Source organism: Propithecus coquereli, unplaced genomic scaffold (assembly GCF_000956105.1).
Source record: "Propithecus coquereli isolate 6110/MARCELLA unplaced genomic scaffold, Pcoq_1.0 Scaffold346, whole genome shotgun sequence".
NCBI lineage: Eukaryota > Metazoa > Chordata > Mammalia > Primates > Indriidae > Propithecus > Propithecus coquereli.
Window position 1 is genome coordinate 1,887,616 of NW_012149130.1, and position 23,539 is coordinate 1,911,154.

At 38.4% G+C, this 23,539-nt stretch overlaps 1 protein-coding gene and 1 pseudogene across 1 annotated transcript in view; one reads left to right on the plus strand and one right to left on the minus strand.

Annotated features, from left to right (window-relative positions):
- Positions 1-23,539, minus strand: part of CECR2 (cat eye syndrome chromosome region, candidate 2) — a 193,556-nt gene that overhangs the window by 150,692 nt on the left and 19,325 nt on the right. The gene's annotated exons all lie outside the window — the stretch shown is intronic.
- LOC105815783 lies at positions 5,514-5,819 on the plus strand (annotated as a pseudogene).

Consider the following 23,539-nt stretch of genomic DNA (forward strand, 5'->3'; position numbering starts at 1 on the left):
GCTTGAGCCCAGGAGTTTGAGGTTGCTGTGAGCTAGGATGACGCCACGGCACTCTAGCCCAGGCAACACAGTGAGACTCTGTCTCAAAAACAAAACAAAACAAAAAAAGTTAACTCAAGCTCTGGTGTCCTGGGGAAGCCATTCTTGATCCCAAGTATCACTTAGATGTACTTGCTCTGTATATGCCCTAGGTATCTTCCGCACAGTTCTATTCCTATCAAGGCCCACATACTGATTTAGTTGTCTTTATATTATTTGATTCCCTATATTCAGAACCTAAAACCTGGTATGTCACAGGCCCTCGATAAATATTTATTAAAAGAGTTACAGAGTACAAGAAAGAATGGGACCACATGGGGGTACAGTAGAAGATAGATTTGTGGCTTTAGGAAAGTTATTCCAAGAGTCATCCTAGAGTGCTGCTCCATATTCAACTGTGTTCATATACATGACATGAAGTTCCTTTAACCAGAACTACATGCCATTTATGATCTCTCAACACCATACAACACATTTGGACTGTGAAAGCAGAAGCAACCACATTCATCTTTCTAAACATATCTACTAACAAAATAACAAACTACAAGAAGTGACAAGAAAAAAAGCACAAGAAACATTGTTAGCATTTTTTAAAAAGGCAAGTAAACACATACTTAACACAGAAGCCAAGCTTCAAGAATGGGACACTGTATAGAAATAAGTCTGAATTTTAGCCATCAGATGACACCATAAGGAAATGCAAGGACCACGCCTCATCTTTGACCCCTCTCTTGTCTGGCAAGATACCTAGTAAAGAGAAAGCAATCAGTAATTACTCTTTACATTAATGTCTAGCACTAATGCATAGCTTTAAAAGTAATCAAAGCTAAAATGCTTACCCTGGGTTGCATGAAAATACAATTGACTCAACATAATTGATCAATCTTAAGATCAAAATAAATGTATTAACACCACTTTACAACTGGCCTTTATTCCTTTTTTTTTTTTTTTTTTTTTTGAGACAGAGTCTCACTGTGTTGCCCGGGCTAGAGTGCCGTGGCGTCAGCCTAGTTCACGGCAACCTCAAACTTCTGGGCTCAAGTGATCCTCCTGCCTCAGCCTCCCGGTAGCTGGGACTACAGGCACGCGCCACCATGCCCGCCTAATTTTTTCTATATATTTTTAGTTGTTCAATTAATTTCTTTCTAATTTTAGTAGAGACGGGGTCTCGCTCTTGCTCAGGCTGGTCTCGAACTCCTGAGCTCAAACAATCCGCCCGCCTCGGCCTCCCAGAGAGCTAGGATTACAGGCATGAGCCACCGTGCCCGGCCTGGCCTTTATTCTTGAAGGTCACAATTGTCTTCTCAAAATTCATTTCACTCCTTAGCATACTTTGAAAACATATTATAATACGAAAGTATTTTCAAGATGTGCTTACCATGACAGAATCTCAAGGGCTGTAAGGTTCTGAATAGAAAAGGCAGGGTGAGGGAAAACAAAAAAATAGACAGAAAATATTAAGATGAAAAAGACAAAACATTATTTACATATATTGAGGTTTTAAAATAGTGATAAATGGGTCTCTGCTAACAGAAAGTAAAAAGCTGAACAAACTGAAAAAGCAACAACTCTTCTAATCTAAGAATCTACATCAAAATCCCCATCAAACAGGTGAGAAGTCACAGGGCAAAGCACTGTGCCCAAGACCGGAAGAAAGACAGAGGAATACCGAGCATCACAACTCACCAGAGCAGACCTCCCAGGAGACCAGTGCTGGGGCAGGGAAACCTAACTGTGGGTGACAAACTGTGGGAGCTCAGTGTGGACAAATCTGAGAGTTAAAAACTCCAGGGGAACTCAGTCGTGGGTGGGGGGGTGCAGGCAACTTTCCTGAAGTTTATCCTCCTGGAGTTCTACCAGGTTATCATAGCGAATATCTGAGAAAAATCCCTTCATGCTTCAGGCCGGAGAGGGAAAGAAACCCTTCTGAAATGAGCCAGAGCATTTTATTCTCAAAGTCCGTCCTCAGGAGAAACTATTTCATCAGAGCCAAACCCCCTGGGGTTTTATCACAGCCTAACTGACCTGGGGGAAGGGACATACCCAACGCCAGCCCACTCCAGCCATCCTGTCCTAAGAGGGGGAGGGAGTAACTGATAAGCATTTGTGAAGTTCACAGTCCACAGGCACAGCGCACTGAAAGGTGACACCTAATCACAGGACTACAGAAGTCTTCCCCTTTTCCCACACCTCACATTGCTACAGGCCTATTTACAGCAGTTCCTTTTACCCAGTATGTCATGTCAAGCTGTCAAGAAAAATTACAAGGTATACTAAAAGGCAAAAACACAGTTTGAAGAGACTGCAAGTATCAGAACCAGACTGACCAGAACTAGACTCAGATATGGCAGGGATGTTGGAATTAATCAGATGGCAAACTTAACTATAATTAATAAGCTAAGAGTTCTAATGGGTAAAGTACACAGCCTGCATGAACAGATGAGCAATGTAAGCAGAGAAGAAAAAACCTAACAGAAATGCAAAAGATCAAAGACACTGTAAGGCCAGAAAGGTGGCTCACACCTGTAATCCTAGCACTCTGGGAGGCCGAGGCGGGAGGATCGCTTGAGCTCAGGAGTTTGAGACCAGCCTGAGCAAGAGCGAGACCCCGGCTTTACTAAAAAGAGAAAAAATTAGCCAGGCATGTGGTGTGCACCTGTAGTCCCGGCTGCTCTGGAGGCTGAGGCAGGAGGATTGTTTGAGTCCAGGATTTGAGGTTGCAGTGAGCTGTGATGATACTGCTGCACTCTAGCGGGATGATAAAGCAAGACTCTGTCTCAAAAACAAACAAACAAACAAACAAACAAAAAAGAACAACAACAAAAAACACTACAACATAAATGAAGAAAATGCCTTTGATGGGCTCATTAGTAGACTGGACTCAGCTGAAAAAAGAATCTCCAAGCTTGAGGATGTATCAATACAAACTGAAAAGGAAAGAGAAAAAAAAGACTGGGGGGAAAAAAAAAAAGAAGAGAATATCCAAAGAACTGTGGGGCAGCTACAAAAGGTATAATATAAACATAATGGGAATACCAGAAGAAGAAAGGAAGGAAGAGAAAAAAGTATCTGTTAACAATAATGGCCAGGCACACTCCTGTAAACCCAGCACTTTGGGAAGCTGAGACAGGAAGATCACTTGAAGCCAGGAGACCAGTCTGAGTGGCACAGGAAGACCCCATCGCTACAGAAAAAAGTTTAAAAATTAGCCAGGCATGGTGGCCACAACAAGCTACTTGGGAGGCTGAGAGGCAGGAGATGGAGGTTGCAGTGAGCTATGATCATGCTACTGCACTTCAGCCTGGGCCACAGATCGAGACTCTACCTCAAAAAAAAAAAAAAAAAAAGACTGAAAATTTCTCCATATTAATAATGTCAGACATCAACCAAACCACAGATCAAGGAAGCTCAGAGAATGCTGAACAAGATAAATGCTCAAAAAACTACTAGGCATATCCCATTCAAACTTCTGAAAATCAAAGATAAAGAAAGGAAGAGCATCAGGGAATACGTGAAGGTAAAATAAAAACTTGTTATTTGCTAACAGATAAGTTTATTCAAAATAATAGCAACAATGTATTTCATTATATGTTTATGTGTACATACATGCACACGTATAAGTGAAATGAATAACAGCAATGATACCGGGAGGAATTAGGACTATTTTGTTACTATAAGGTTCTTTTTTTTCTTTTTGAGACAGAGTCTCACTCTGTTGCCCGGGCTAGAGTGCTGTGGCGTCAGCCTAGCTCACAGCAACCTCAACTCCTGGGCTCAAGCGATCCTCCTGCCTCAGACTCCTGAGTAGCTGGGATTACAGGCATGCGCCACCAACTTTTTCTATATATTTTCAGTTGTCCAGCTAATTTGTTTCTATTTTTAGTAGAGACAGGGTCTCACTCTTGCTCAGGCTGGGCTCGAACTCCTGAGCTCAAACGAGATCCACCCATTTCAGCCTCCCAGAGTGCTAGGATTACAGGTGTGAGCCACCACGCCCGGCCTACTATAAGGTCCTTACATTCCCTGTCAAAGTGAGGGAAGAAGAGGGGGTTATAAGAAATCCCTGTACCTTCCTCTCAATTTTTGCTGTGAACCTAAAACTACTCTAAAAATTAGAGTTTATTTTTAAAAAATAGTAACAACAAAATGACAAATACCAAAAAAGAAAAAGGAATAAAAATGCAAATACAATGAGCAAAAAAATCCCTTAGTCAAAATGTTGAGGTACAATTATACTGTTTCATCATGCCATAACATAACCTCATTTTTATATAGCTCAACCTGAAGGCCAGAAGGACCAAACAATACTTAATAAGACAAATTTCCATGTAATTCTAACTAATTTAGTTACAATGTTTCACAGTTCAAAGCTAATTAGAAACAGAAAATTATTAGGAAAGAATATGCAAAGTGACCCAAGTAAAAAGTAATTAGTTGTCTGATGTGAAGTGAAGAGCCAGAAACACCTTTAAACACTCCTTTAAACAGCTAGCACCAGAAACCCCCTCCCCTCCAACACCTAAGCTTGGAGAGCTACTGAAGTTCCACGTATAGCTCAATAGAACATACACAGCTCAACAAAACCAAAATGAATCGCTGGGCTGCAGTGCAGTAACACACAGGCCTAAGGATACACAATTATTGGGACTAGATATAAGCATACCCCATACACTATATTAGGCAGGAAAGGACACAGGATTACATATGGTAGGATTCCATTTATTTCCTAGGACAAGCAAATCTAATCTGTAGGGACAGAAATCAGATCAGTGATTGCCTGGGGCAGGTATGTGTGGTAGGGCAGATTTGACTGCACCAGGCATTAGGGAACCTTCTGGAGGAATAGAAATTATAATATTTATATTTTGTTTGGGTGGTGATTATAAACATGTATACAGTTGTCAAAACTCAACTACATACTTAAAATCTGTGCACTTAACTGTATTCAAATTATACTGCAATAAAGTTGAGTTTTTTAAAAAAGGCTGGTAAGTATAATATAGTCTATCAAGATTTCTTCTCAAAATGGGCAAATTAAAAATTGAGGGCACCAGGAGGCTAAGGTGGGAGGATCACTTGAGCCCAAGAGTTTCAGGTTTCACTGAGGTATGATCAGGCCACTGCACTCCAGCTTGGGTGACAGAGCTAGACCCTGTCTCTTAAAACAAAAAAAAAAATCGAGGCCACAGTGCTAAACTGCATTAACTGGAAATCTTGGCTATCCACAAGATCTGCTTCCAAGTAAGTTTCAGAGGGCCAAAATTTTATCATTCACCCTAAGCAGAGACTGTAGCAACAACATTTTGCATCTAATTATTTTTTTCTCCCTTTTTGCAAGACTTGTCAAAACTTGACCAGAGATTAATATCACTTTCACTAACTATAACTTATTAAGTTGTTATAAAAATATTTCTGCGGGTCTCTCCTTGCAGCGGCTGCATAAGAGCAGAGTATGAGCTGCAGCAGTGGGCGTCATGGCGGGACAAGCATTTAGAAAGTTTCTTCCACTTTTTGACGGAGTACTGGTTGAAAGGAGTGCAGCCGAAACTGTAACCAAAGGAGGCATTATGCTTCCAGAAAAACCCCAAGGAAAAGTATTGCAAGCAACAGTAGTGGCTGCTGGATCAGGCTCTGAAGGAAAGGGTGGAGAGAGTCAACCACTTAGTGTGAAAGTTGCAGATAAAGTTCTCCCAGAATACGGAGGCACCAAAGTAGTTCTAGATGACAACGATTATTTCTTATTTAGAGATCGTGATATTCTTGGAAAGTATGTCGACTGACATAAATCACTATTGAAATGGCATTGACATGAAGCTCATTCCACAGAAGTTCTGAAATCTTTCCTTATGTAAATAATTTCCATGTCTTTTATAATAAACTAATGATATCTAAACTACTCAAAAAAATGTTTTCTCTTCCATAGAACTAGAAGAAATTATTTCCATATCCTCTCTACACAGCAGGTGTGGTACAGAAAACTTCCCAAGAAGTAAAACTGAACTATCAAGAGGTGATCCTCAAAGGAAACATAATGTTGGTCAATGGCTGTTGCTGAACCTACATTTAAATTTGTCTAAATGCTACTTCTACAAAAATGCATACAACAGAACTTGTCAAATACATGGAATAAAGCCAATTAACCTTCTTCAAGAATTAACAAGGGTGAACACCTACCAAACTGTATGTGATAAAGCAATTTTAAATTCTTAAAAGATAAAGAATGTCTCTTTGTTGTAAGGGAACACATCTGACAACATTGTCAATATTACACATGTACCAAGAGACTTTAAAAAGATTCATATTTTGACACTTTTAGGAATATATCGTACGGAAATAGTCATAAATGACTATTTGGTACACATTTGGTATCTACTGGTGCTTTATTTAAAAAAGAAAAAAGCAAAGCCATTGAAACAATCTAAGGGTCTAAGCTAGAGGAATAATTAGATAAATCATGATCCATCTATAATAGTATGACCAAGATTTGAACCCAGGAAGCCTAGATTTAGAGATCAAAATTCCAACTAACACACTATATTTAGCTTTACCTATTTCATCATTCACAGCGTTAATAAGGAGGAAGGAATTTATCAATATTTGAGGGCAAAGGAAACAAATACACAGAAGGTCAGGGACAATAAAGGTCTAGGTCCCAGGAAAAGAAAACAACCAAAGGGCTATATACTCTATCTTCTTGACTCACAAAGGAAAAAGAAATTCTAAATTCAGCATTGGTAATCATTTTGAGAAAGTAATTAAGATAAATCACTACCCTTTCTTTGTGTCTCTAGGTTACCTTTTCACTCTAGATATGCCAATACATTTTACATGAACTCAATCACTATTTAGGGAGCCATATTCAAAGGTTCTCTTTAAGTTATTTAACTAAGCAGGACGCTCAACTCCCTTGACACTAAGTGCTGGCTTCGTAACTCACCATTTTTTAACTTCTCTAACACAGAAACGGGAAAGGTTTAGGAATGTTAAAGGCAATCCTAAAAAACAGTTTCTTCCCAGAAATCATGAGGATACTGGGGAACCAGGCCTCTGGATGTAGCGATGAGGCCTCAAATCTCCAAGGAACAGGACTACAGACCCTGAAGAGGAGAAGGATCTAACCTATTTGAAGTAAAGCACAATTTCCTTTTCCTATTTAAAGTAAATAAACCTCAGCTACATTATAAAAGTTAATATCAGGCAACGTAGAAAACCTATACTAAAATTCTGAATGATCGCATTTTTCTTTTTACCTTACTCAAGCCAGGTTACCAGTGCCATTTTCTGGTAGTATCACTAAGGTTAACCTTACCACCATTACATACCTTTGCTACTGCTTGTGGCCATCATAAAATATATGTAAAAGTCACAACACTTTGAGATAATCACAACTGAATACAGTATGTGACTCCCACATTGCATTACATAAAATGGCAAATATATCAAGAATGGTAACATACACTCTCTCACTCAGTTAAGATGCACTACAATTTGTTACTGTGACCAGCAAGCCAAAGAGTTGTTGTTTTATTTTTTAAGGAGGAGTTGGGGATGGGGTTTAAAGCTGGAAGAGCCCTTAATTGAGTATATCACACTTTACTTATCAAACCCTCGGTTTCCTGACCTGTGAACATTAGAAAATAAAAAAATATAGAACACTTCACGATTTGCATGCCATCCTTGAACAGGGGTCACGGCTAATCTTCTTGATGTTGTTCTAATTTTAGTATATGTGCTGCTGAAGCGAGCACACAGTTTTGCTGTTTTGTTTTTAAGTAGAGACAGGGTCTCACTCTTGCTCACACTGGTCTCCTCAAATTCCTGACCTCAAGCGATCCTCCTGCCTCAGCCTCCCAGAGTGCTAGGATTACAGGCGTGAGCCACCGCGTCTGGCCAAGCACACAGTTTTAATGTATATTCTGAACCAATCTATCAACACAAATGTATTATAATAAAAATCTCTTTGTATACCTAGTGGTTAGGATATAGATGCCATACCACCAGGATTTTCTAGAATGCAAAATGCTGGGTTTTTGGATTTTTACTAGACTTGAAAGTACTACACGTCACATTTTTTCCAAGAGTTCAGATACACATAACTACTAAATTATGTCATTTCAACTGCAGCCCCACGTTTCACACAGGGTACTAAATGATAATCTCACTGTACACTAACACATTGTGGGAAGAAAACAAGATAATCTCTTATCATTTAGAAACATTTCATTTTGTCTTATTCTACTTCAGAGTGAAAGCAGTGATTTCAGGTACTGTAGAGTACTTTAGTTTTGTTCCCTGCATTCTTTTATATGGAATTATTTCTTAAGGTGAATTGAAGTTTACCTTAAGTGCCCAAGTTTCACAGCACCATAAAATAACTGGAAAAACGCTAGGATTTTGTAAAACTGAGGATTATAAATCACTGCCCTGGAATCACCCAGAAAATGTTGTTTGTCTGTGAGTATTCTCTGGAGGAACATATAAAATATGAAGGAAACTATGGGCTATGTTATACTGCCAGTGTGCTTATGTATTGTGCCCAAAATACCAGCCATGTACCAATTATACCGGAATTACTCTGTTTGAGCCGCAAAATTCTTTATTAAGAATACATAGCTGAAAGTAGTTCATCCAAGGTTCCTACTTCAGCAGCATACTGAGTGAAAACACTAGGCCAAAAGGGCAGGGCAGAAAGTTGAATCAAGAAGTGGAAAGAAATGAATCTTAAATTCAGCTGGTTAAAAAAAAATGACAGAAAAGTCACTAACTTAGACCAAAAGCCAAATGCCTACTAATAAATAAGGTTCAACAGTAAATAGGGAAAAAATCCTCATTTCTTCAAAAACTTCTTAAGTGCTCACAGCTAGGCACCGTAGGCACCAACACAAAACGGCTTCTAAGTGAATTAATTAGCCATTCATCTTACACACATTCCTACCACAAATAAGAGACAATTTAGTAAAAAAAATAAAAATAAATTTAAAAAATGACATTGTCTATAATCAATTCTCACTTTATAAACCACACTTCAGAAATTAATCACTTGTTGTAAACAGATGCCTTAAACACATAAGCACGCCCCAACAGGAACATCACCACAAAAGGCCAATTATACACAGGGCCTAGAAAGTAGCAGCTACAATCCACTCCCACCCACCTCCAACCTCCACTCCAACTCCTCACCCCAATCATTTTTCTCCCAACCTAGAGAGCACATGAAAATGCGAGTCAGAATACTACAAAAATAACCTTGAATCTGCTCAAATTAACTTTTTTGGTATATTATTTGCCAATTTCAAGAATTCACAATCAGCAGCAAAGTACCTGCAATATGCTTCAAAACTTTGTCTCTTGGCCCGGCGCGGTGGCTCATGCCTCTAATCCCAGCACTCTGGGAGGCCGAGGTGGGTGGATTGTTTAAGCTCAGGAGTTCGAGGCCAACCTGAGCAACAGCGAGACCCCATGTCTACTAAAAAAAAATAGAAAGAAATTATCTGGACAACTAAAAATATATAGAAAAAATTAGCCGGGCATGGTGGCGCATGTCTGTAGTCCCAGCTACTGGGGAGGCTGAGGCAGGAGGATCGCTTGAGCCCAGGAGTTTGAGGTTGCTGTGAGCTATGTTAACACCACAGCACTCACTCCAGCCAGGGCAACAAAGTGAGACTCTGTCTCAAAAAAAAAAAAAAAAAAACAACTTTGTCTCTGAGAATCTGTCTTCCTAGGGATGTACATACAGTGAGTGATTAATAATCCTTCATCCGATGCGCATGAAACTTGGACCAGCTTTGGGCCACACATCTAGTTTGTTGAGCAGGCCCAAAATGTGAAACTGAATACCGAATGACACTAGATATAAGGTCCTGCAGCAAAGATGGTCCTGACACCAACATTTTGTTTTTCCTGCTGCTCAGATCCACAGGTCTGAACAATGCTAAAGGAGTAAGCAAGCTAAGTAACTACAGCAATAGTAAGCTTAATTAAATGAGGCAATCACAGCCGAGATAGAGCAATACATTAAGGACATACTTAAGAACAATTACAAGCAACCAAAATAGACTAACTCTAGATCCTGAAGGGTTATTTGCCTGGAAACAAAGACATCTTGCATAGGAGTAAGTCATGCCCTCTGCTGACATCAGTACACAGCTTACTCCTGTTTTCTTCTACACTCTAGCTTCCAAGGTCAGAACTATAAACCTGCTTTCTTTGTTCTCCCACCTGTTCTCACAAGAACAATTTTGATTCGGCTCCCTTGATAGGAGGTCCACACCCCACCAGAGGTAAGCCTCCTCCAAAACCAGCCTCACAACTGACTACAGGGAGAACTAAGGCAAAATGAAGATTTCCAAAAAGGTCAAAGAAAGGTGTGTGTGGCCCAAGAGAGGCTGGAGGTTAAGGCCAGACACTCTCAACCTCAGATTAGTTTTAAAGAGGGTGTCAGGAATTTTCAGAAGAAAATTTTAACAATGACTAACACTATTCAAAAATCAGACTGCAGACTCCCTGCAAACAGGGAACATCCTCCTCAAAGGACAGAATGTAGATGCACAAATACATAGACTGGCTATACCCAGAATGCCACGAGAAAGGAAAGGGGGCAGTTCTGAACAGTGCCTCCTGAGAAGGTGGCCGTGTTTCCATCCCCCCTCTCCACATAAGACACAATACACCACTGGTAGAGACTCAAGTCATATTTAAGCTTCAAAAATCACTTCAGAGAGCCTTTTAGGCAGAATTTCCAGACACAATTCCCTCAATCCCAGAAGTCCTAATTTATCTTTTTTTTTTTTTTTGAGACAGAGTCTCACTCTGTTGCCTGGGCTAGAGTGAGTGCCATGGTGTCAGCCTAGCTCACAGCAACCTCAAACTCCTGGGCTCAAGTGATCCTCCTGCCTCAGCCTCCCGAGTAGCTAGGACTACAGGCATGCGCCACCATGCCCGGCTAATTTTTTCCATATACATTTTTAGTTGTCCAGCTAATTTCTCTCCATTTTTTTAGTAGAGATGGGGTCTCACTCTTGCTCAGGCTGGTCTCGAACTCCTGAGCTCAAACAATCCACCCGCCTCGGCCTCCCAGAGTGCTAGGATTACAGGCATGAGCCACAGTGCCCGGCCTCTCATTTATCTTTCGCAGTCTCCAGAACAGGGGCTCTCACCGTTCCTCTGACCCCACAGTAATATCCTTCTGTCAGTTACCTTTGTTGAAGGTCGGAAGGGGAGCTGAAATAGTCCTCATCTCCCTCCCCCAGTGCGAAAAATCAGCAAATGCTACAGAATTTTGAGCTGGGAGCCAAAGGTCTCTTTAGCCCTAAGAATGGGAGCTAAGCAAAATCCAGGCCTGCTTTAGGCACACACACAAAAAGTAGTTGCAGAGTATGGGGTTAGGGCAGGGAATTAAAATGGAAAAAAAAGCTAGAAGTCGAAAATGAAGTGAAACTGTAAGAAACAGAATGACTTTACCAACTGGACTTAATCACATTATTAAGAATCAATGGTGACAGAGTTCTATAATTGTATTTTGGGAAACAGAATGAATGAACAGAAATGACCCTTCCCTAGTCATTTCTAGCTATCATAACTAGAATATGAGAATCGTAGCCACAGCTATGGATCACCATTTGACACACAGAAGAAATAAGTCAAGTTTATTAGAATATTAGCCATGATATTATAGAATATTGGCTGTTAGAATACTTAAAAAATTAACTGGTACATAATCTTGAGAATGGAAATTTCACTATAAAGTTGTATCTTAAGGAAAGGGTAACATACACATATATACAAAGATGTCATCTTAGCGTTGTTAGTTCATGTAAGACTGAAAAAAAATTCAATGCCCAACAATAGGGAACTGGTTAAACAAATAATGGCATACCCATACCTGAATTATTATAATGACACTGTAGATCTGCATGTTAACATAAAAGATATTCATTCATTAACTAAAAAATCGTAAATCATTTTATATTATACAATAGTACATTGTGACTCCATATATTTAAAAAATATGTATCGGGCATATATAAAAATAGACTTATACAGGTTCAAAATAACTAATCGTAAATCATTTTATATTATACAATAGTACATTGTGACTCCATATATTTAAAAAATATGTATCGGGCATATATAAAAATAGACCTATACAGGTTCAAAATAACTAATTGTAAATAATCATCTATTTTCTTCATTTTGCTTATCTCAGTTTTCTAAAGTTTTTACAATAAACTTTTTTGCGAGAAGGTACTGTTTTAAATTTCAACATTTACTTAAATTTAAAAAAATAAGAAGTTAAAACAGGAATCAAGATGCCAAGGGTGTGGATTTTATCAGATAAATGGGAAGAGAAGTCATATACTAAGGACCCACCTAATCCAAGCGTTCAGTTCTTCCCATCTTGTCTCTACACCTAACATTTCCAAGTCTATTTGATCCAAGCTGATAATTACTTTCCGTGAAACCGGCTTTCACATCCTGTGTCCATTACATCACATTCTTGCACTCAGGGGAGGCCCAGATGGATCTTTCACACTGGATTGGACAGCAGGAACTGATGGACTCGTTCCAAAGTGCTAAGCCACCATCTGCAGCCTTCTGTTAATTCTCTCCATCTCATCTGTCCTGTTCCCAATTCTTTTTATATACCCATTGCACAAGTAATCAAGATTTGCCCTCCAGGTGTCTCTTCCCGTAAGTCAGGTAGAAATATAACATCAAATTAAATTATTCTCAAATAATTCACATTATTCTCTCAACCCAAAAACATTACTTTGGGCCTAATGCTAAAGCCCATGTAAGGTACTAAAAGAGTATAATATAATACATGGTCACTAATTACAAAGAACTTAAGAATCCAACTGATAAAACAGAACTCATAAATATGAAAACAATGAGAAAATGATTAAGTCTTCAGCTGTCTACTAACTGTTAGACTTGGCTCTCCTTGTTCTAATCCCAATTCAACCCACTACCTATAGTATGACCTTGGGCAATATCCTCATCTGTAAAACTATGAGTTACACCTAAATTATCTCTAACATTCTTTCTAGCTCTTACCTTCTGTAGTTCTAGAAACAATAGATCAGAGAAAGGAAAGATAAATGTGAACTTCCAGAATGTGTTACAAATTACCTATGAAAAGACAACAAGGAAGATTAAAAAACCAAGTGAATTTGGCAAGGAAAAAATTTTCAATCAATAAAAGCTTGTTTTTATTTTATATCAGAAATAAAAGGGTGACCAGAAAGTAAATGAAAGAAAAGTATACCATTCTCCTTGCACTAGAAAAGAAAAAGTCCTGCACTAGAAAAGGCCTATTATGTAAACAAATTTACTGTCAGTAGAAGGGAGCAGTGACAAAGAAAATAAAGACATCAGATCAACTATTTGTTACCTACTAAGTGTGAAGAGGCTCTTTACTAGACACAATTAAGAATACAAACATGGATAAAACACAGTCCCTGCTTTTATTTTATTTTTTTTAAAGGTTGGTCAAGTGAAGCAGTGGAGTCCCTGCTTTTAGAAAGTTTATTTCATTCATTCATTAAATATTAAGTACTTACTATGTATAGGGACAATTCTAGGTACTGCAGATGCAAGAAGGAACAGGATTGACAAGATCCCTGCTCTGATAGAACTCACATTTGTAAGGTGAAAATAGACAAAAATAGTAAACCAAAAAGATAACTCCAGAAAAAGAAAACAAAAAAAGAATAGTATGACAGAGACTGACTGGGTGGGGCAGAGAGGCAAGGGTACTACTTTAAACTGGGTGATCATGAACTACAGAATGTTAGTAATTATTGAAGCTGGGTGATGGAAATTCATTATTATTCTCTCTATAATACTTACGTACAATTACTAAAACAAACTATAGGTAGTTAGGATGATCAAGGAAGGTTGCATTCATCGAGATGACATCTCAGCTGAGACCTGAAAACCAGGAACAGGTGCAAAGGCCCTAAAGAATGCAGTCTTTATGAGAATAAAAGAAAACTGATGTGACTGGAGCGAGGGGGTTCAGAATAGCACAAGGCAAGGCCACAGATGCAAAAAGATTTTACAGGCCCCTACTAAACAAAGGTAAGGGATTTATAATAGAATTTATTCTAAATGCAAGAGAAAGCCATAGGAAGATTTTAAGCAGGAATAGGAATATAGAAAGATACTGTACTTGTTTTTGTTTTACTAATTACAAGGTAACACAAGTTATGTGCTAAATTAGGTAACCTAAAATTTGTTTAGCAATGGGGTGAATTAATATTTTGGAGGCCCCTTTAACCTCCCTAAGCATTTTATTTGAGCTGATACCAACATTAACTTCTAATTCCAAGAACATCAATCCAAAAACACTAATTCAGTACCTGGAAAGGTGGTTCAGAATCACTCTGGGTGAGAAAGAAATTAGTGTAAGATTAAAAATTCTGTTACAGATGCCCAACAAAACGCTGAGCAAACATGTGAGCTAGAATTTCAGACTTTAAAGAAGAATGGTATCTGGCTACTGTGACAGCTTTTCCATAAATAAAAAGGAAACTGAGGCTTGGAACAGAGGAATGACTTGCTCAAATCATACAGCAAGTAAGAGGAAGAACACAGAAGCTGGGATGTGAAGTTCACTCTCCCAACTTCCTGTCCGGTGTTCTTCCCAGAGCACCACAAAAAAATTTAGAATCCATAGAGACAGAAAGTGGTTGCCAGGGATGGGGGAGGAGGAAATGGAGAGTGACTGTTTAATGGGTACAGGGTCTCTCCTTTTGAGGTGATAAAAACATCTTGAAACTAGACAGAGATGATAGTTGCACGACATATTGAATCTACCAAATGCCACTGAATTGTACACTTTAAAATGGTTAATTTTGTTATGTGAATTTTGCCTCAAATTTTAAAAATGAAAAATAAAAATAATAATTTTGAAGTGATTACCAACAGCTGATGACAAGATTATATTAAGTCACTAAAGGAAGAATTCTGGAGATCCATGTTCTAATCAAAACTCAAGTTGACTTCCGACCAGGGTTTCTCAAGCTTGGCAGTACTGACACTTTGGGCCAGAAGATTTTTTTGTTCTGAGGGGCTGTCTTACGCATTGTGGGGTATTTAGCAATATCCCTGGCCTCTACCCACTAGCACACCCCCCTTCCCGAGCTGTGGCAACCACACACGTCTCCAGAGGCTGCCAGAGTCCTCTGAAGGGGCAAATCACCTCCTACAGAGAATCACCGTTAGACAAAACGCCTGACTTTTCTGCATCTTAATTTCCTCAACCAATAAGTTTGCTCATCTACAAAAATAGAGGCTGAAATAAGGTCATCTTATTCGAGGTCTCTTTCAATTCTGAATTCTAGTCCATATTTTGTTCATCACCTATGATCTGTAATCCAGTGCAATCTTCTCCTTCACCAACCTTTCTTTCTCTGTATCTTAGCAGGCTGTTACAAACACATGTTGAAATAACTAACGTCTATAAGATTTTACAATGAAAAATAAGACTGGCTATGAAGAGGGTTTATCTTAAACTTATATCCAAAAGAAGTATTGGTATATAAAAAGCTTTTCCATTAAGACCCTAGGAATACTCAAGTTGATGAAGGATTATAGTTTCTGAACCTCTATTTTTTGTTTTATTTGTACTTAATATGCCTCTTAAATAAGGTACTTACCTTTGAAATTGACTGAAACATCTGCCTGTTAACTTCATCAGTTTTCAAGAAGGATTTTAGGCTCCTCCATCTTCACACGAGAATACCCAAGGCATGCCGGGCAGTAAAGGGTTAATTTAATTAGTTCTGTGTATGCTCAAAGAATTACAAGCAACTTCATTTAATTATTAAGTAGCCAATCAGGTAATCTCTGTGGTTGATTAGTGCACTAATGAAATAATGTCTTCCAGTTCAAAGCTGTCATTCCAATCAGGAGACTGCTCTTCAACTACAAGAGAAAGCTGGCAGGATTTCCAGACTCACGCTATGAATTTGGAAGAGGGAAATGAATCTATTTCATATTTCACCCCTTTTGTATTAAAAGATAAAGAAGTTTCTGAATTGACATTTACAGAATGCTCAAGCCAACAATAGCAGAATATACACTCTTTTCAAGTGAACATGAAACATTTACCAAGAGGCACCATATTCTGGGCCATAAAACAAGTCTCAATAAATATAATAGGATGCAAGTCATACAAAGTATCTTGTCTGGCCAAAATGGAATAAATTAGAAATGATTAACAGAAAGCTCTCTGGAAAATTCCCAAATATCTGAAAGCTAATATTCTTCACACTTTTAATATATTCATGCTTCTAAGTAACTCATAATTGCAGGGAAAAAAATCAACATGAAAATGGGGAGGGCCTAAATGCTTCTTCCCTAAGATGAGAGACAAGACAAGAATGTCTACTCTGGCCACTTCTGTCTGTCATTCTACGGGAAGTTCCAGACAGTGCAATAAGGTAAGAAAAAGAAATGAGGCATCCAGTTGGGAAAAAAAGGAAGCAGAACTATCTTTATTCACAGATAACATGATCATCTATGAAGAAAATCCAATGAAATTCTACCAAAAAGCTGCTGAAAGAAGTTGAGTTTAGAAAAGTGACAGATACAAGATCAATATATAAAACTCAATAGTATTTCTATGTATCAGCAACTAGAATTTTTTAAAAATGTACAAAATGTATGAAATACTTTATGATAAATCTGACAAAAGATGGGAGACACCTGAATAGTGGAGAATATAAAACTTTTCTGTGAGAAATCAAAGAAAACATAGAGAGACGTACCACCATCATGGGTCAGAAGATTAAATAGTGTTAATCTGTCAATTTTCTACAAATTGATCAATATATTCAACATAACCACAATCAAAATGTCAGCAGGCTTTTTTGTAGAAACTGATAAATTCTAAAATTCACATGAAAGTGCAAAAGCTATAACTTAGAAAACAAACAACAAAACGAGAGGATTAACATTACTTAATTTTAACACAGTAATTAAAACAGTGTGGTACCGTCTCAAACAGAAGAAAGCGAACAATGAAACAGAATACAGAGTCCAGAAATGAACCCACATGTGTATGGGCAACTGATAAAGGATGCTCTTTTCTACAAATGGTGCTAGAACACATAGCTCCCTCCCCTTCCCCCTCAAAAAACAAATACCTCATATCATATGCAAGTATCAACTCAAAATGGAACATAAATTTAAATGTTAAATCTAAAACAATAAAACTTCTAGAAGAAAACATAAGAAAAAACCTGTGACCTTAGATTAGAAAAAGCAAAACCAGAATATATAAACAACCCAACAGACAACTCAATTTTAAAATGAGCAAAAGATCTTAACTGAAATTTCACCAAAGACATAAATAGCTAATAAACACAAGAAAAGGTGCCACTGGTCCTTCGCCTAGGGGTTGGGGACCACAGCAGTAGATGACCCTGGACTCAGAACCATAAAATTTCAAAGCTAAAAGAGAACCTGCCTCACCAAAAGATGAGAAAATGAGGTCCAGAGAAAGAAAAAGACCTGCCAAAGTCCAAATGCTAAAACTTGGGAGCTAGAGCCAGGATGAGCACCACCTCCTGAGCCTTTTATTGCACCATGAATGAGGCCTCCAAGTTATCTACCCCTGCTGACCTTGACCAGCTCACATCTCTGAGCCCAGTGCTTCCCATACTTTAATGTGCCTAGTGATCACCTGTAGACCTTGTTTAAATGCTGACTCTAAATCAGCAGAGCTAGGGTGGGGCCTGAGATTATGTATTTCTTACAAGCTCCCAGTAGATGCTGAGGATGTTGGTCCGAGGACCACAGATGGAGTGCAACAGTATCTGACTCAATCCTATCCAACTGAGGCTCATTGCTTACTATATTATTTATGACTCCCAAATCTCGGATTAATCTCCCTAAGCCTCAATAATCTCATAAAAATATTGTTTTTAAGGACCAAATGAGATAATTCATATATTAATTCACAATTCTTGGCCCATACTGAATGGTGAACAATAATGGCTAATTTGAGAACTAGTAAGTTGGCACAATTCGGGTATTTTACAGGTTTTAAGGTATTTAATGCTCACATTAACTTAGTGGCTAGGTACCATTTTGTTCCCATTTCTGAAGATAAGGAAAACTGTTAAGTAAATTCTTCACTGTCACACAGGTACTGAGTACGGCACCAAGAAACAAGCCTAGGCTGGATCCAGAATCTGTTCTTCACCACCACTTCTCTCAATAGATGTTAACTTACTTTCTCCCAGGCAAGAGCTCTGTGCTGTATGCCAAAGCTCCATTCACAACTGTTCACTGCATTAACTCACGTACTTACCACCTCAGACCCAATCCTCTTGTAATTTCCCCATCTCAATAAAGAGTAACAACAACCAGGCAGTTAACAAGCCAGAAAATCCTAGGACACACCCTGGACCAGTGATTCTGTAACTTTCTCAGACCCAATACTCCCTCTTTATAACACGTACTTTTATTAACACTCACTTCTTTATTATCCTGAAATGAAATTCACAGACAACAAAACTTCCTACATCCATAAATATAATCAATATTTTGCTCAACTGTAATGAGAAGCTGACATAGCATGAAGTATATAATAAAATAAAACATTTCAAAATGTAAATGCTTAAGCGCGACCTCACAATAAAGTAGTCACAATAAAAGACACAATAAAGTAGTCATGTGCTTGTTCCTATACGTAAAAGCTAAAAGTACAAAATGCAGACTGACACGGTATTATATAAACAATCCCAACATGACCAATGATGAAGGTGATGATATAACACAGGATTTTCCAAAATGGTGAAATACTCCTATTAAACACTAATGTTCCAAGCCATACTGAGTATAATCTTTCCTAGATTCACACCATGGCTTCATTCCTAAAAATTTTGATTTATGTTAAAACACTGCAAAAATTTTGTGCTTATATGTAAAATGAAGTTTGGATTTAGATTCAAATGAAGTGTTTTTTTTTTTCACCTACATGAAAGTTCTTAGGATGGGGGCAAAATCTTCATTGTTGGGAATGTCCTATGCACCGTATAATATATCTAGCATGCAGGCCCCCCACCCACTAACTGCCAGTAATGCCAGGAATGCCCAGAATGCTCCCTGGGGACGACACTGCCCTTTGGATGATACTGCCACTGTGCTAGACTATTCCTCTCTTACAAGCCATTGTCCAACCATGTCCAGTTCATTTTGCGTCCTATTCTCATAACCAACCTCTCATTAAATCTGTTATCCTTTCTCTACCTTAGGTCCTATAATCTCTCACCTAGCCTTGCAAGTTGTCTTTCTGGTTCCTGGCTGCTCATTGTACACTAACAGCGAAGTGAACCTTCTACTGTGCAAAGATTATTTCTCCATTCAGTCAACAAATATTTACTGCACACAGGTTATATACCAGGAATGTTCTAAATACTACATCACATCACTCACCCCTTCTTAAACTTCAATTCCCATTACCACAGCAATTTACAAACAGTGCTTCACTTTTATCTATTTTATATATTGAGTTTCTGCATAAAATTTCCTCTTAAAGTGATTTGCAGCTTTAGAAGAGTTTGAAAAGCCCAACCTTCAGGATAAAATCTAATTTAATCAAATAGCCTTCCTACCTAACCATCAGCTCCCTACTGACATGGCCTCATCTCTTGCCACTCCCAACAACCTTCCAGATACACTCCTGCTGTACCTGACATTCCCTACCTACCTACTCTTTCGGACATGTTTCCACACAGGCTGTTACTAAGCAACCCTCCCTACCTATCCACCTGTCAATTCATAACCAGCCTTCCAGGCTCCATTCAATCTGTGAAACCTTCCTCAATTCCCCTGGACGGGCTCACTGAAACAGACATCTTATTGCACTGCAATAGTCTGTCTGAACATCTATCTCCATATTTTAAATTTTGTGGCAGTGACCATTTCTTTTTGTCTCTTACTCCCTCTCTGGCACGCGGGCAGTGTACAGAGCTATCATTTAGAGGTCACCTGATTGAGAAGAGAAACTAATCACTCAATCAAAACAGTAAGTTTCAGCTGGGTGTGGCACGGTGGCTCACATCTATAATCCTACCACTTTGGGAGACTGAGGCAGGAGGATCGCAGGAGGATTGAGGCAGGATGATGCCACTGCACTCTCTAGCCTGGGCAAAAGAGCCAGACCCTGTCTCTTAAAAATTATTTTTAAAAATAAGTAAGTTTCATGAACCAAGTGATTAAAATTAATATCACTAACAGTAAACAGCCTTAAATTACGTGATTTCTGTTAACACAGTAGGTATCCAACAACGTCTTTGAAGTAGTCTTACCAAAAATGTTTAACTTGAATCTAATGTTGAGGAAACAAAGAGAAAAATCCCAAACATGGAATATTCTATAAGACAACTGCCCAAACTCTTCAAAAGATTTATAAAAAGCAAAAAGGCAAGGGGACTATTCTAGATTAAAGGGATGTAGGCAGGGTGTGGTGGCTCACGCCTAACACTCTGGGAGGCCAGGGCAGGAGGACTGCTTCGGCTCAGGAGTTGGAGATCAGCCTCAGCAAGAATGAGACCCAGTCTCTACAAAAAACAAAAAATTACCCAGGTGTGGTGGCGTGGGCCTGTAGTCCTAGCTACTAGGGAGGCTAAGGGAGGAGGATCGCTAGAGCCCAGGAGTTTAAAGTTACTGTGAGCTAGGCTGACACCACGGCACTCTAGCCTGGGAAACAGAGCAAGACTCTGTCTCAAAAATAATTAAAATATAAATAAAAAATAAAACAATTCCAGTCTGAGTAACATAGCAAGACTGTGTCTCTAAAAAATAAACAAATAAAAAAAAAGGCAAAAGAAAAGTATTGGAGAGAATGTGGGAAAAAAGGAAATCCTTTGTACACTGTTCGTAAGAATGTAAACTGGTGCAGCTATTTTGGAAAACAGTATGGAGGTTCCTCAAAAAACTAAAAACAGAATTACTGTATGATCCAGCAATCCCACTTCTGGGTCTATATCCAAAGGAATTGAAATCAGTATGTCGAAGAGGTATCTGCAATCCCATGTTCATTTCAGCATTATTCACGACAGCCAAGCTATGGAAACAACCTAAGTGCCCACCGATGAATGAATGAATGAAGACAATGCAGTACATATACACAATGAAATATTATTCAGCCTTTAAAAAAAAAAAAGGAAATCCTGTCATTTCTGACAACGTGAATGAACCCTGAGGACATTATGCTAAGTAAAATAAGCCAGCCACAGAAAAACAAATTAAGTGCATATCGCTTATATGTGGACTCTAAAAAGTCATTAAGTACTCAAGAAATTTAGTGTAAAATAAACAAAAAACCCGATTGTCTTGGCTTTTTAAATTATCCTGCACCAACTATTCTGGTAGCCCGCTCTTTATTCTCATCACCAAATTCGATCTGGGACCCCAGAGCAAATGGATGCCCACTGTTATGCTGACTGGTCTCCAGCACCACCACCATCAACTAAAAGGCAGATGTGGCTTTTGCAATGTAGACTGATTCCCTATGCTCCAGAATACAGCTGGAACAGGAAGTCAGAACTTTGCCTGTAGTGTTAGCCCACTAGACTGTCCCAAAACATGGTTCCATACAAATAGAGAAATACCACCTACTTCTTAGAAATTAAATAAATAGTAAAAATACCTTTTACAAATTATCAACAAAAACATTTCAAAAAGAACTTCAAAAGAAACCCTAAAACTTCTAGAAGAAAGCACAGAAGTGGCCAGGTGTGGTGGTTCACGCCTGTAATCCTAGCACTTTGGGAGGCTGAGGCAGAAGGATCCCTTGAGATCAGGAATTTGAGTCCAGCCTGAGCAAGAGCGAAACCCCATCACTATAAAAACTAGAAAAATTAGCTGGGCGTGGTGGTATATGCCTGTAGTCCCAGCTACTTAGGAGGCCGAGGCAGGAGGACTGCTCTAGCCCAGGAGTTCGAGGTTGCAGTGAGCTATGATCACGCCACTGCCTGCTAGCTGGGGCAACGGAACAAGACTGTCTCAAAAAAAAAAAAAAAAAAAGAAAAAGAAAAAGAAAAGATTAAGCTAGGCAAAGATTTCTGAAATAGGACACCAAAAAGCTCGATCCGTAAGAAAAAAACTGGATAAATTAGATTTCACCAAAATTATAAGTTTCTACTCTTTAAGAGACATTGTAAAACAATGAAAATTCAAGCTACATATTGGGAGAAAATATTTGCTAAGTATATATCAGATAAAGAACTTGTATTCCCAATTCATAAAGAACTCTGAAAACTCAGTATTAAGGAAACAACTCAATTTTTTAAGTGAGCAAAAGATTGCAAAAAATACTTCACCAAAGTATACGGATGGCAAATAAGCACTTGAAAAGATGCTGAGTATTATTATTCATCAGGTAAATGTAAACTCAAACCACAACACCACTATAATCTTCTTAAGATAGCTTTAAACAATGGCAGCAGCAACTGACAATAACAAACATTTGATGCAGAGGAACTGAAACTTTGCACACATAGTTGGTGGGAAAACAAGAAACTGCAAAACCATTTTCCAAAATTAGACACGCATTTACCATATGACTCAGAAATCTTACTCCTCGGTGTTCATACTGACATCTGTATACGAATGCTTAAGCAGCTTATTCATGATCACTAAAATTCAGAAACAATGTAATCATTCTTCCATTAGTGAATGAATAAACAAATTGTGGTTAGTCCCAACAATGGAATATTACTTGATGATAAAAAGGAATTAAGTGCTGATACATTCAACAACAGAGATAAATCTCCAATGTATCATGCCAGGTAAAAGATACCAGACTCAACAGGCTACATATTACAGGATTCCTTTTGTATGACATAGGCAAAATTTCAGGGATAGAAATCAAGTAAGTGACTGCCAAGGGCTGGAGGAAGGGACTGACTACAAAAGAGTATGAGGTAAATTAGTAGACGAATAGAGCTATTCTCCACCTTGATTATGGTGGTGATTATACAGCTGTGAAGTCACAGAAATGTACACTAAAAAGGTGGGGGAGGGGGTCTTAACATATATAAATTTGGAAAACTATTGGCAGTTTCTCATAAGCACACATTTACATGTGACCCTGCAATTCCCCTGCTAGGTATTTACCCAAGACAACTGAAAACATGTCCACACAAAAACTTGTATATGAATATACTCAGCACTTTTAATCATAATTGCCAAATCCTGTAAATAACTCAAATGTGTATCAACAGGAAATGAAAACAACACAAATGTCTGTCAACAATAAAATAGATAAATTGCAATATAGCAATGCAAAAAATGAACCACTGCATAAAATCATTATGCTGCATGAAAGAAGCCAGACACAAAAGAATACGTTGACAAAGGACACCATCAAGAAAATGAACAATCTATAGAATGGGTAAAATATGTGCAAATTGTATAGCTGACAGGGGACTTGTATTTGGAACATATAAAGTATTCTTACACTTCAATAATAAAAATACAA